The sequence below is a fragment of the Gallus gallus genome, chromosome 10 (assembly GCF_016699485.2).
Source record: "Gallus gallus isolate bGalGal1 chromosome 10, bGalGal1.mat.broiler.GRCg7b, whole genome shotgun sequence".
Taxonomy (NCBI): Eukaryota; Metazoa; Chordata; class Aves; order Galliformes; family Phasianidae; genus Gallus; species Gallus gallus.
The window spans coordinates 1565549-1579591 of NC_052541.1; the positions used below are offsets into that span (position 1 = coordinate 1565549).

The 14043-nt window shown below is 48.2% G+C and overlaps 1 protein-coding gene across 13 annotated transcripts in view; it reads right to left on the reverse strand.

Annotated features, from left to right (window-relative positions):
• MYO9A (myosin IXA) overlaps positions 1-14043 on the reverse strand; it is a 166117-nt gene that overhangs the window by 137667 nt on the left and 14407 nt on the right. The window contains exon 1 of one of the 13 annotated variants that reach the window (XM_015279068.4): positions 4143-12494. The exons of 11 other annotated variants lie outside the window; for them this stretch is intronic. The gene's annotated coding sequence lies outside the window, so the exon portion shown is untranslated. Of the gene's footprint in view, positions 1-1793; positions 2815-4142; positions 12495-14043 lie in introns of those variants that run through there. One more of the 13 variants, XM_046899220.1, reaches the window with a different exon arrangement.

The following is a 14043-nucleotide window of genomic DNA, read 5'->3' on the forward strand; positions in this document are numbered from 1 at the left end:
ACATCGAATAGAGCTAACTTCTCAAACTTAATCCCCAAGAAGACAAGACACCCCACTATCAGCCCCAGATAAATGCCATTCCAGAGCCAGAGGTCCTCAGCCCCCCCAGCAAGTCACAACCAACTCAAAACTCCCCTCAAAGACCTTCACATAATTCCACTATTGAGACAGAAGAGAGGTGGAATTTCACACAGATAAAGGTTTGTGTGACGTCCAGGATCACACTGAGCTTTTCGTTGAGCATCAAGAAGATGCTCCATGTGGTTAAAAGAAATGTCAAAACCTACACTGGGTCTGGGGTGCACCTGAGCTCCAGGTATTCGGTACTGGGACAAACTCTCATTCCAAACACTCACCCGGTCCTTGTGCTTTTCCCAACACTACCATCAGAACTCAGAACTACACCACTGCAGACTGGGATATTTAATTTCTTACACACATTTCCAGTATCCTCGAATGAAAGGCATTATTTTATGCCGTACTGTCGCATTGTTTCTCGCTCCCATATTTCATGAAGTATATTACCCCTCGCCACACGCTATGCGAAGCGGAGAAATTAACATGTCACAGTGAAATACATCTGGCATGGCTACACGGCGCATTGCCTGGTAGCAGGACATATATTATGCACTGGGAAGCGCTCCAGCTGCTTTGCTATAGGTTTAGGATAGGCATGGATGCAGCAGGGATGATGTCAGCTCTGCGCTGCGTTGGGCTTTCTTTGTCCAGCTCCGAGCCTCCAGTATCAGCTTCTCCTTAAGGAGGAAAAAAACACTTAAGCTCAGTAATTCCTCATCGAGACTTTCCTTCAAAGCTCACCACGAGATGGTCGGCTATTTTTATTCACGTTATCTGAGCCTATCAAAGGCTGCTGACTCACGTGAGAGCTGCAAACAATACTTTAAGGCAATCACTTCGAGCAAAACCACCTTCCATGCTGCCTCCTCCTTCCCCTACACGCTCGATAAAGCAGCCCGCCCCTCTCCCCAGAATTTCCCTTTTCTTCCCAATGGAAGCCGATTCCACATGGCCTGAGCAGCACTGCAAACATCACCTGCACCCAAACAGCTCTGTGCCTGCCAGAAGGCAGAGCCGAGCACCAAAACCTCCCACAGCACACAGCGCCAGGCGCTCCCACCGAGCACGCCAAAATTTGGCGAGGTGAGAAAGTGAAGAGGTGTTAATTTGAGCCGTATAAATCCCCACAAGGCTCACTACGTGATTTACTCTTAATGACATTAAACACGTCTTGGAGCATTACGTTGGGTCAGAGAAACGTTAATGAAGGTAATTGCCTGCTCTCCCGGCCACTGATGGCCAGGAGCCCGGCTCTGCTCAGCACCTCACACACCTCACGTGGGCACCCAGTTTTAGAACATACAAAACATAACCTCCCAAGTGTGAGGCTGCAAGCTGAGGCTGTACCCTCCTGCATTACAAAGCAGATTCATACTGACTTGGAGCAGAGGATCCCACACAGAAATCACAGCAATAACCTGCCGGCCAGCTGGCTGAAAGAAAACATGTAGTTACATTATGATGGTCAACTGGGCTGTGAGTGTATGCTGAGCTTCTAAGTGGTGGTTTACATCTACACTACAGGCAATCTTTTATTAGTTGACCATAACGAGGTTAAACCTTAAGGTAGTTAAACACAGGTGGCAAACACGCTTTCTTAAAGGAAATATATATATATACAATAGTGTATTGGGGTGCTTTTGTATTGGGGAGTGCATTCTGAAGCAAGTTTTATTCCGTAAGCAACACCACATGAGTGAGAGGGGTTGCATTACCTTTGGGAAAGCTCAAGAAGCGGGGAGAAAAGGAGCCTGGAGCCTCTGTGACTGTGTGTCACCACAAAGAGCACAAGTGCAGGCTTTCAGTTCTGCTATTTCCTGCTTTTCTGCTCAGAAAAGACATATCTCAGTATTTTCCTTTTCAGGGACAATGTAAGCAGCACGTGGCAGAAAGCCAAGATAAGCTGTCCACTGGAAGCATCAGTGCCCGCTATAAATAATCCGAGACAGCTAAAGCTTGCAATCACGGCCAGGGCTTGCCAAATACTGGAGGACTGGAAAGAAAAGAGAGCAGTGTCAGTGCTGAGGCTGCTAGAGGGGCAGTTCTGGAAGCAAAGTTCATTTACAGTAACACTGAGGAGTAACTACAGAAATAGAGAAACTTGCTTCCCCTTCCTAACCCTCAGACAACTGCGAGGCCTCGGCTGCTCGAGTTGCATCCCTGCACCGGAACGCACACCGCGGGCAGCAGAAACTCTTCAAGCAGATAACTTAATCTGAGACAGCCAACTGATGCACTGCTTAATCTGAACTTGGTGGCATACGTACGAGGTCTCTGAATTTCTCCTTGGCAGCAGCAGAAGGCAGACAGAGCAGCCCCTAGCAGCGAGCTGGTACCAGACCGACGCATCTGTCACAGCCGATGCCATCAAAACTACGGCGTTCAGGAAAGGCAGAAAGCCCACCATGATGCCAAATGTCTGCTTGCACAGGGAGAACCAAGATAAGGGCAGTCTCCTTAATTTATGAACAAAAATATCTACAAAAACACGCAAGGCTTCAGTCATCCAGAACGCAGTTACTGCATGCAGTTTTACAAAGCGGTTCATTCAGCCATCAGTACAGTGCTAATCCTCCTCTTTTAACGGCCTTTCTCTTCTTTGCTTATCCTGGTTTTCCTCTTCTCATGATAGAAGGCACACTGTAGCTTAATCATCTACCTCAGAATAGCCCAAAGAACCTCAGGTTGTGAGTAAACGGGCAGTGCCGCGTGAAAGTACCACGTCTGCACCTGGGTATTGGTGGGGGGAGGACAGCAGGAGTACAGGGGACTGCCTTGCAGTATAACTGCTGCGAGGTCTCCAGAAGAAAGTTTCACCCAAAAGAATTAGTTTAATTCTTCTGAGGTTTGCAATCAGGAAAAGTGAGATTCCTGAGCGTTTCAGTGCTGGCTTGCAACCGCAGCTCACAGGGAGCTCTTCAGAAGGAAGGACAAACACGGACAGCAAAGAAATCAGCACTCCAGGATTCTCTGTATACAGAAAAAAACCCTTCTGTACAAATTCCAGAGGAGCATACTGGGACTGACGGATGTCAAGCAAGAGCCAACAGGCAACGCCAGGGACACCTAACAAAACTGCTGAGCCTTCACTCCCCACGCCGTAGCAAACCCAAACAATTCTGTAAATAACCCCTCGATCCCTGCAACCCAGGGCAGACTCATAAACATCACAAGTTGTTTTTGTGGCTGATGGCACCATCCCCCAGGTAAGAGGGGAGGGGAAGGCAGTGGAAGTACCTCTACGAGCAGAGGTCAGCCCCACCACCACACCTTTGGGGTGAGGAGTACACAGAGCCCCCCAGGAAGATGCCCAGAATATGAGACAAGAAGCTGTGGATACACAGCTAAAACCATGTAAACACTTCCCAAAGACTCACAGTTCCCATGCTGAGTGTAACCTGAAATAGGATCAGAATGCTTCGTAAGCTGTCCCTAAGCTCACCAGCTTTTCCACCGACTTGCAAATTGCAAATTGAGAGATGTCATCTCAGCCTTGTTTTCCCTCATTTTTATATTTTTGTCCATCACTTCTATCAGCATCCTGACTATTCACCTCTGTCCTAAACACTGAGCCCCACACTCCAGCTTGTTGCATGGAAGCTTCTCCACGACAGCAGCACTTGCCTTGCTGTGCAGCGCCAGTTTTCTTCTCTTTCTGAGGTGCATTCCGTTTATCGTGCTTGAATCTTACAATTCTTCCTATTTAAGAGGCCTGTGGATACACAGAATACCTCAGCAGATGATGCCAAAGCCTGGAATTACCCTACATTTTGAGGTTTTGCTATTCCCCTGTGGTCCAAGAGCTACGAATGCTGCTCAACAGCCCCTCTCCTAGCAGCTCCAAGCAGAGCTAGGACACTGCTGCCTCTTAACCATCCTCTTGCTTATGTACTGCATGGAAATCTGCTGGGCTGGAGCAGACCTTTTTTCTAAGACAAAATGGAAAGGAAAAAAAAAAAACAACACAGGAAAAACTGTTGCAAAACAGTTCCTACAGGCCGTTGAAAATGGTTCCTGCGAACAGGGAGCTGACTTAAGGCATGAATAATATCACAATCACTTACTCTTCCCCTTAAGGTCAAAGCACCTTCTGCGCAGAGAATGAATCAGTGTTCAAGGAATTAATCACAGCCACGCTGTGAATGAAGCTCTTGTCTGCAGGGTTCCTGCCTCGCTCGCTGGAGAAGCTGCAGTAGGCACAGATGAAGGCCCGCTAAAATGGAGCAAAAAGGGCCCGCAGGAAGGCATGCTGAGGTCTTGTGATGGAGGAAACTGAATGGGAGAAGCGATTTCCATCTTTGCTTCTGTCACAGGCCTTCTGCATGATGCTGGGAGGAGAGAAGTGTGGTGCAAACAAAGCGTGTCACCGACGGCAGCGGCTGTTCCTCTTTCTCCAGTTCCTAAACTGAGTCACTGCAGCCTGGTTCCTGGAAATGCTACAGTTCTCCTGAAACTCCACGCGCTAAAATAGCCTGCTTTCTTCTCATGGCACACACCCAGCAGTTAGCACTTTCCGGCTGATACTCATCATGAACCCTTCCCTCTACTTCATCTATGAAATCACATCAGAGTGAGCAAGGACACAAAAGCTGGGTGCTGAGCACGTGAGCATCATCACTAGGAGCTCTGTTCTGACAGGGGACGCCTGGTGACTGAGCCAGCGTTGGGCACCTTGCTCTCCAGCTGCTCCCTGGGTCCCTCCCTCCGCAGTGCTTCCTAGCTTGTGAAAGTCACAAGTCTGAAAAAACAGAAGGTTATCTGTGTAATGCTACAGTTTATCGTGTAAATTTAAATTAGAGCGATCACAAATGAAAAGACAGAGTGGGCCCGGTCTTCAGAAGCAGAAAACCCAAAGGACCACAGGGGCTAGAAAGAGCAGCCAAGAAAGAATAAAGGATAAAATCAGAAGAAGCGTGCCAATGCTCCCCTTTAACACAGCCATCATAGAACCCAGAATTATTTGCTGAAGAACTGTGAACTACAAACACAGCATCCTCCTATTCCTTCCCCCATTCCTGGAGACACTGGAGGCCATCAGGTGCTCCGAGCACCTGATTCACCTGCAAACATCCCTGTTCCTTGCAAGGGAGTTGGACTAGAAGGCCTTTAAGGGTCCCTTCCAACTCTAAGCATTCTATCATCTCAGGAAGCCCTGTACTGCTCATATTTTTGTTAGCAGCCAGAACATTCCTACAGTGAACCTGAAGAAAACAGCGTTTACAGTAAGTCTTATGGATCCTGCTAAAAATGAAGGATATGAAGGGCTGGAGCAGAGAGATACTGCCAAGCATCACGCTGAGGACGCCTCACCAGCCCCAAAACAGCCCCAGAGAATACCTTTTGCAGAGCTCGGGGATTACAAAGGCATTAAGCACAAGATGCTTCTATCCTAGAAGAGCCCAAGAAAACAGACCCTGGGAAATGATGAATCCTGCACCTCCTCACCAGCCCTGCAGGCACCGGTGTCAGGAGAAACCTGGCTGAGGGATTCGACCACAGCTTCAGGAGGGGAGGCTTCACACTTCGTCCAGAGCAAATACCTAAAATAAGAGCTGGGCAAAGACGAGGCATGCCTGTCCAGGAGCTATAAATCTCATACAAATGCATTACACCTGTAGCTTAATGTCACTACAACACTGCATTGAAACATTTCACAAGATAAGTGAAATAAATGATAAGGGGGAAAAAAAAAAGCAGATTTCTGTATGCTTGTTTCAAGAAATAATTTACCGTTCTTGAATAGCACACCATGATAACTGGAGGTGTGGAAAGTGTTTGGTTTTTTTCCCCAGAGACCTTAAGGGCATTGATGTTATCTGGCAGAAGGTAACACAACCTGACCACAAAGCCAAATTAAAGTGCAGTGGTGCTGGAGAAGCTGTGACTTTGTGACCGATGGTCTCATCCCTCATGCTGCAGAGCATGAAGGACTGCAACCAACGGTGAAAAAGGGATGGTTTTACAGCTTCTTCACAGAAACCTCTTTTTAGCTGTCAGTCTTATTCCAATAAAATGCTCCAGCATCCCTAACTCGATTTTACTACACTACACAAAAACTACTACCCATCTGCTCCCAGGGACTCATCAATACAGAAACCCTGAGCTTGCTCTTCTGCAAAGGAGACATTTCCAACTCTCCCACTGATGGAATACATCCTGCTAATGCACGCTCCAAGATTAGAACTGAAGATAAAGTGCGGCTCTCGTTGAGTTTAAGCCACTTTCTTACTTTTTTTTTTTCGAAACATTTTAGGTAAAACATACTTTTTAATAAACAGTAGCTTAAATAGCTAGAGCTTAAAAAAAAAAAAACCAACCCTTTTCTGTTCCATCTGTCTCTGATTTGAGCCGTGGGCGCTCAGAGGCACCAAAGACCTTCAGCTTAAGCCATCAGCAAATCCCAGCAGCCACCACGTTTATCTGCCCTCCTCTCTAAGCACTCTTGCAAATGTCATTTCCAAGCAGCGGTTTCTCCTGCTCTAACTTTCACTTCCGAAATACAAATCAACAAGGCTTGGACGCCATCCATCCGGGTCCTTTCCAAATCCCCCAATGCATTTCCATAGCGCTATGCATGGAGGCAGCCCCCAGCTCGCTGCTGAGCACCGGGCTCTGCCTTCCTGTTTGCCACTTCTGCTTGTCCCACCTTCCCGTCCGCAATCTGCCGATGAAATCATTTCCCAAAAGACAATAATCTCTTCTGCAGCAAATGAAAGTCAGCCCTCAGCAGCAACAACCGCAGCCTCGCCAGAAGACAAGCAGCTGCTCCTGGCTGGACTGAAGGTTTGCATTACACAAGAGACAGCACCGCGCGTCGTCCCAGCGCATCCGTCCCATCCTGGAGCTCAGCAGCTCACCGCATGGCAGCCAGCAGCTACAGTGTAAGAGCCAAGAGGAAAATAATTTGCTACTTCCTAACATTACCACAATCAGCCAATCTTGACCAAACAAAGCAGAGCACGGTTAAAAGAGTGGGACATCAGACGAGGTCCTCCGAGTCCTCCTCTCTCACCACCACCACCACCACAACGCAGAAGTTTTAGAAGCACTGCCTATTGTAAAGCATTCAGAAACAGCCATCAGGAGAAGGAATATGAAACTGCCAAATCCGCTCGTGTACCTCAAAACAAACAAGCAGGGTGAATCATGTTTTAAACAAGACTTCCAGCAACTAGCGCATGAAAAACCCAAGTTCTTCCTCTGAAGGCCATATTCAAAATACTCATCCCACAGACGATGATCACTTACAAGCGAGGGCACAGATAGACTGGTGCACTTCAGCTAACCACAAAACAGTGTATTCGATCTCAGAATTAAACTGTCATGGAAGTGCCATAACATGAGAGCGCCTTTTAAACGTGAAGATGACTATTGTGAACGCAATGAAACACGAAACTAAAAACAAAACCTTCTCCCAACACAAGCACTGCAAATACCTTGAATTATAGATGACAGCTTCACTAAAAATAGCTATTGTCAGACACCTCAGCACACGAGCTTTGGAGTTCCTTGAGAGCATTAATATCTAAAGGAAGAATAAAAGGAGGGGAGATAGCCAAGTATTTAATAATGTATAACACCTGCCTTTTGCAGAGATGGAGCTGCTTTGGGGAATCGGTGCTACTTTTAATAAACAGGCACACGGGTGATGGTAGCACTGAGAAAGTTTCCACCTCTGCTGCTCGTCTATGCACGGAGTGAAAATACAGCTGCGTGCTGAGAAATGGATGTGACAGACTAATGCATGACAAGGCAGGCTCCTCCAAGCGTGCGCACTCCGGGCGATGCCAGCAGACAGCAGATTAACTTGTTGGTGCTGAGGCACAGCAAGCTAAGAGACAGCGAAAGCTGTTAGGGAACAAGAAAACAGAAATGAGCCTTGTGATCAGAAACACACCTAGAGATGCCACCGAGCAGCCTGCACACAGCTGCTGCTGCAGATAATGGACAGGAACAAGCGCTGATCACGCTGCTCTCCTCGTCTCCAAAATAACCCTGCATCTATCCACGTCTGGCCAACCGGGGCTCTGCACACAGACTGCAGAATCCTGGTGAGGTCAACCACCCGCGAGCCCACAGAAAAGGCTCACATAATTAAGAGTTTTAATTAGCTAGGTTGTTACTCTCAGCAAGATAGGAAGTACTGAGGCTCACTGCTTGTTTGTTTGGTTAAAACCAAAGCATCAGAACATCACAGAAAAAGACTTTATTCTAAAAAAAAAAAAAAAAAAAGAGCAGGAAAAGGAAAAATTCCTACATGTGCGTGGTGTTTGTTTTGAGAGGCGAAGTGCTATGGATGGCCTGTCAGAGATCAGCCACGCCGTCCAAACAAAACACTGCGAGCTCTGCAAGGCGAAGCCACGGCCACGCCAGGAGGGGAACTTGCAATGGGAACTCCGAGGCCTGGTCGAGCTGCAGCTCGGCGTCTCCTCGAGGTTATCAAGTTACTGCTTTCTGAGATGGAAAAGATAGGCTGCAGGAATTCAGCAGGACTGAGCTGATGCACCCATCAGAGAAGCAGTGTGTTAGAAATCACCTTCCCAGTGAGAAAAGCCACAAATGATCGACCATCTGCAGCACAGGTTGTGACACAGCCATCGTAAAATGCGTGTTTTCGGATGCGAGCCCTCTGGCTTGTTGCAGACTGGGAGGTTTATTGGCATTCACACACCTTTTGCTAATGATACATCACCAGGGAGCGTTAGGAAGACAGCATCCGGACCTCCTCCTTCTGCACAGCAGCCACAGACAGTGCCGTGGCTCAGCCCGTAACCCCACCTCTGTGCCTGGAGATCAGCGTCCGCCTTAAACGGCCCAGCTGGGGCTCAGCGTAAGTGATGCCAGCAGTGGAATGCAGCTATCGAATAAATAAAACTCAGAAGACATTCTGGGTTCTGGAAAAATCACTGAGTCCAGTGAGGTGATGGCCTCAGTCTCACCGTGTTCTCTGAAAAATAATAGCAACTGAAAGAACCCTGCCTGGTGTGGAAGCCGGGGATCTGGTTTCTCTGGAGATCAAGCAACAAAAAAACAGCAACATTCACAAGCTGGCAATGGGCTGATTTCCATGCTTCAGTAGGCACAAATTGAACCCGGCGTATTCAATTGAAACCGGCACAAACTATGCGCTTCCTCCTCCCAGCCTGACTGTTTCAAGCTTCCACGTGTCGTCCCGGTCTTCAGAAGGCTATTTTTCATCCAGAATAAGAGGGCACAAGGGAGGTGGGAGGGTAGCAACCACTTCTTTCCATTGGAAGGCCTGTTTTTTCATTAGAACAGAGCAACGCTAAAAACCACAGCAGAAGACGCGCTTTTCCACCCCACCGCACCCCGTCCAGTAACAGAGCAGATTCATCCTCGGCCAGAAACATGAAATCCTGACCTGATCTATCCTCAAAAAGGGCATTAAAGCAAACGGAGAACAGAGCACACGGCTCGCGCAGCCTGCACCAGGACAGGTCACACATTCCCAGATGCCTTCAGAAATCAGATGAGACTGGAGGAGAAGAGTACCCCACTCCCAAAGACAACCCCGCATCCTGAGCGGAAACACCACGGGCACAAAGAGAATGCTCAGCCAGCTCTGCAGAAGGGCTTCTTGGACATCTGCTCGTGCATTTACCACCCAGTGGCTCCCAAAGCCGCTTCGGTGGCGGCATTTGTCCTAATTGCAGTCGGTGGATAATCGCGCTTATCCCGCACTGTTGGCTGCTCCGGGGTGCCAAACACAGGACAGAGCTCTCCTCCACCTTGCAGATCGCTTTTCTTTGATACCTGCTATGGATCCAAAGCTTCCCCGAGCATCTTTTGCTTTTGAGCATTTCAAAATCGCCCACTGACTGTTCCCTTCAGCTGCCACACGTACATACTTACTTACACCAGGAAGTAAAAGACTACTGCAGATCTGTTAAATTAACAGCTGCTCATAAACGCATCCCTTTAAGTTTGCTGAGCTTACCTTTCTGACTTATTAGGACCTCTAAATCAGAGAGCAGCCAGAGAGCACCCACACATTTCTAAATTACTCATCGAACTTGTTTTCTGCCCCCCAAAACCGAGCCCACAAAGCCAGCCAAAAACCACAGCGCATCTTCTCCAAGCTGGCTCCCCTGAGCAAACCCCTGGCAAACACAGCACCGTGCCACCACGCTGCACCGTGCCCTTGGAGGGGGACCGGATGCAGCCGAGGTCAACTGTGCGTTATCTGAAGCAACCGAAACGCGACGCTGATGGCACTCAAGCCAGGAAAAGCCTGGCTCAGGTAACACAGCTGGCTGCATGGCCACCTTTTATTTACAAGAAGGACAACTGAGAAGGGAACCACAGGCACTCCATGCTAACCCGATGTAAGCGGTGTTCCGTCATCACCTAGAAACAAAAAGAACGTTCCCTGATGTCAGAACCTCAGCTACAAGAGTTAAACACCGGTCCAAGAGCAGAAGCCATACTTTTTGCACAGCTCTCTCCCCAGCATCACAAGACCTCAATGCGAAAATGCCTTTAAAAGACCTTACAGAAGTGATGCCACTTACTTCCCTCATCTAAGCCACCCAGATCCGTATTCAATACATCAAACTTCCAGCCAAATACCTCCAGCTATACATTTCTTGCCCTCGAGGAACCCATTTTGCAATACTCACCCTCCCCCAGCTACATCAGCAGACCCGGCAGCTTCACCCGCGGCACACAGAAGTTAGGTGAGAAGGACCTGAGCGCTTACATAAACCAATTGAACCGAACGCTCCCAGATTACCGACCCATCGTTCAACTGGCACGGGGCCAAGAGAGCTCTCCACCAGAGAAAGAGGCCGGCGAAATCCAATAACAAGTATTTAAAAAGACAAGTAAACAACATTAGTTCGATTTTCCAGCCGGGAGGCACGGCGAGTCCATTATGAAACAGGGAAGGGGGGAATGGAGGGGTGACCCAGCAATAAAAATAAAATGAAATAAAAAAATCAGCAGATTTAATCCATGGGGTGGGTTTTTCTCCCCGATTACTTGCACACCATTACCCTGGCAGAATTAGAAGCATTAGGACAGCAGCGCCGGCCACAACAGGCAGCTGCCCGAGGCAGCAAGCCGTGCTTTCTCCTGCGGCTGCTCTGTGTGCTGCGGCAGCACCGGGTCGGGCGCGGAGCAGATGCTACCTCTCACTTCTAATCAGAAGCACAGAGACATGGCCCTCATCAGACATGCCGTGTCAGACTCCTCTGCCATCACGGATCCTCCAGACGTGCGGGAAGAAAGCGCAGGTGTGCTGCTCCTCCTCCTCCAAATGTAAGGAATGCATTCAGCAGGGAAATGCAGACACAGGGTCAGCCTCACAGTAAGATTTTTGGGACTCATCTTAGCTCATCACACCAAGAAACGGGGCAGGAATAACGCAAGGCATCCATCTCCTATTACCACATATGCGCTGGCAGAGAAGGGACGAGCAAAAGCCAAGTTGCCACTAATTAATTCGCATTGTTTGAAGGACTGAAATAGATCCCGTTACTTCTTTACCAGTAAGAGAGATAAGAAGGACAATAGGAAAAGTTCTTCTATCTGTTCATAAGCAATAAGCTTTACAGAGCTTTTTCGCCCCTCTCCATGGGATGCTGTCCCTGACACCCCACCTCGGCCACTCGCACAGAGATGCAACCCAGGACTTGGATCAGAAACATGAGATTTTGCTGACTTCTCAGTCAGGCGATACGCACTGCTCCTGCTGTTCTGCAGGGCCGCAGCACTTCCAGCAGCGCTGCCTCCACCTCCCCTAGCAAAACAAGTGAAGCCTTCCATGCTTGGAGTCAGCCTGAAAGTCACTTTCAACACAAAACACCTTTTATCCAGCTTAGCATGATTGCTCTCTGCACCTCAACTGCAGGCACAAAGAGGGATCAGGAGCCTCAGACCCATTTAAGGGCATCACCACCTTCAAGCTGCCAGCATTCGGCATCCGACGCGCATGGAAAACCACTCGGTGTTTGATTATTCTCATTGCCTTCAGCAGAAGCAGCGGCTGACACAAGTCCCATCGATCTGCCACTTTCCCTGATCCTTTCCAATAAAGTCTGCAGTGAAACTCCTCTTCGGCGTGACTAAAGGCAGCACCATTAACCCTAACTTTGAAAGGGTAACCAGGTTTGACAAGCCGCAAGTTTTAATGATGGCTGGGGTTTTTTCTTGCCTAGTTAAACACGTTTCCCTGAAACAGAGGCAGGTTTTTTGTTCTGCTTTAAAAGCAGTCAAATGCAAGACCAACCCAGCTTCAGTAACGGGGATGTGAAGGGCCAGACACCAACACAGCACGGCGAGCAGCCTGACCGGGACAGCACCCGCATCGCTCAGACCCTGGGTCATGAATTGCCCTTTACCTTCCAGCTTCTGCTACACGGACCCATTTCTCCCAGTACTTTGCCTACTGCTCTTTCAGACATCGTACCTTTGATCAGCTTATTCAAATAATCACGTTTTGAAACAGGCATCAGTCCCTTCTTCAGCCTGAGGACAACCTGCCTGCCTCTAGCGCCACTTCTGAGATAGGAGAAATCACATCCCTCCCAAATCAGATTGTGCTTTATCCAAGCACGTAATTCAATTCTGCCATTTCCATTTCCAGTTAACTACGGCAATTCTACAAAGTCATTCTGGAATCCTTTATCAACCACGCAGTGTGCGGCCTCAACCACCTCCCCCCCCCCCACAAACGTGAAGTTTTCCACTGTAAGCTGAATGAAATCCAGCAGCTATGCCTTGCTGCAGCAAACCCCCTCAGCAGCACAGGGGAGACCCAGCCTTTTCCAATCCCTGAGATAGCCCTGAGCCTTGAAACTCACCGCAATACCCCAGCTACTGCATGAGATCCTCTATTTGCAGTCATTACCATCATAAAAATTAAGGCTCAGAAGGTGTTCGCCAAGGAAAGGTCACATTGGCGGAGTAAGGGGGGAAGGGGGGCAAAAGAAGTCCTGGTGCCCAAAGTGTCGTCCTTCCCCTAAAAGAGAATAGGAGGTGGAAAACTCAGGGAAGAAGCAAACATCTCACTTGAAGCTTCTCTGAGGCCCACCTACCTCTGTTACCTGAAAACCTGAAAGCATGCTGGTATTGTGTGGTAAAATAAAACATACAAGTGTTGTAATTATCCGTCCAGAGTGTCCCAGGGAGCATATGGCATGGAAATGAAACTGCCTTGTATCTATTACCTTTGCTATGTGATGAGATCAACAGAAGGAAGCGTGAAAAAAATGTTTAAAAATATGTTCAGTGTGGGATCACACAACTGAAGCACATTCATCATCAGGGTAATGTAATGACACTAGGAAATGAGCTAAGTGAACTTAAGATTGAAGTCTTTTTTTTTTTTTTTTTTTTTTTTTGAAGTGCATCTGTTTGGCTCATATCAACCTGAACCTCATCATCTAGCTGGTTTTCATCTCAGACGTATGCATGTAAAAGATGCAAGAACATAAATCAGAACGGCCTCTTCGACAAGGCACTCATGAAAAACATGCCTGTGCTTTTCTTTTTGCAGCCCTGCTGAATAATCTGGATCCTAGCAGGTCCTAGCTGCAGCTCTCCATGTCTGTGGGCAGTGGATGAGATTTCACTTCAGGCTGACCCTCGTTGGTCAGGTTAGTTCATTAGGACAAATGAAAGCAGCAGCTTTTTCATCCAGGTGGATGAGAGACACTGGAGCAAGCCAAGTAGATCCACCAGGACAGCAGGCTCCTGCAGAGAACGCAGCATCCCCTGCTACTCGTCTCCTGGGATCACTCAACAGCTCCTACAATGGTTCCTTTCTGCGATCAGAAACGAGGACAGCAAACCTCTAGGTGGGCTCATCGTGAAGCCAGTCAGCTACAGACCAACAAGCTGAGCACGTGTCTAGGGATTCCCAACCAAGACTCAAAGCGATGTCAACAGACATCACTAGCTCAATTTTAAGGTGGATGATGCAGGCAGAAGGCAACTCAAGGA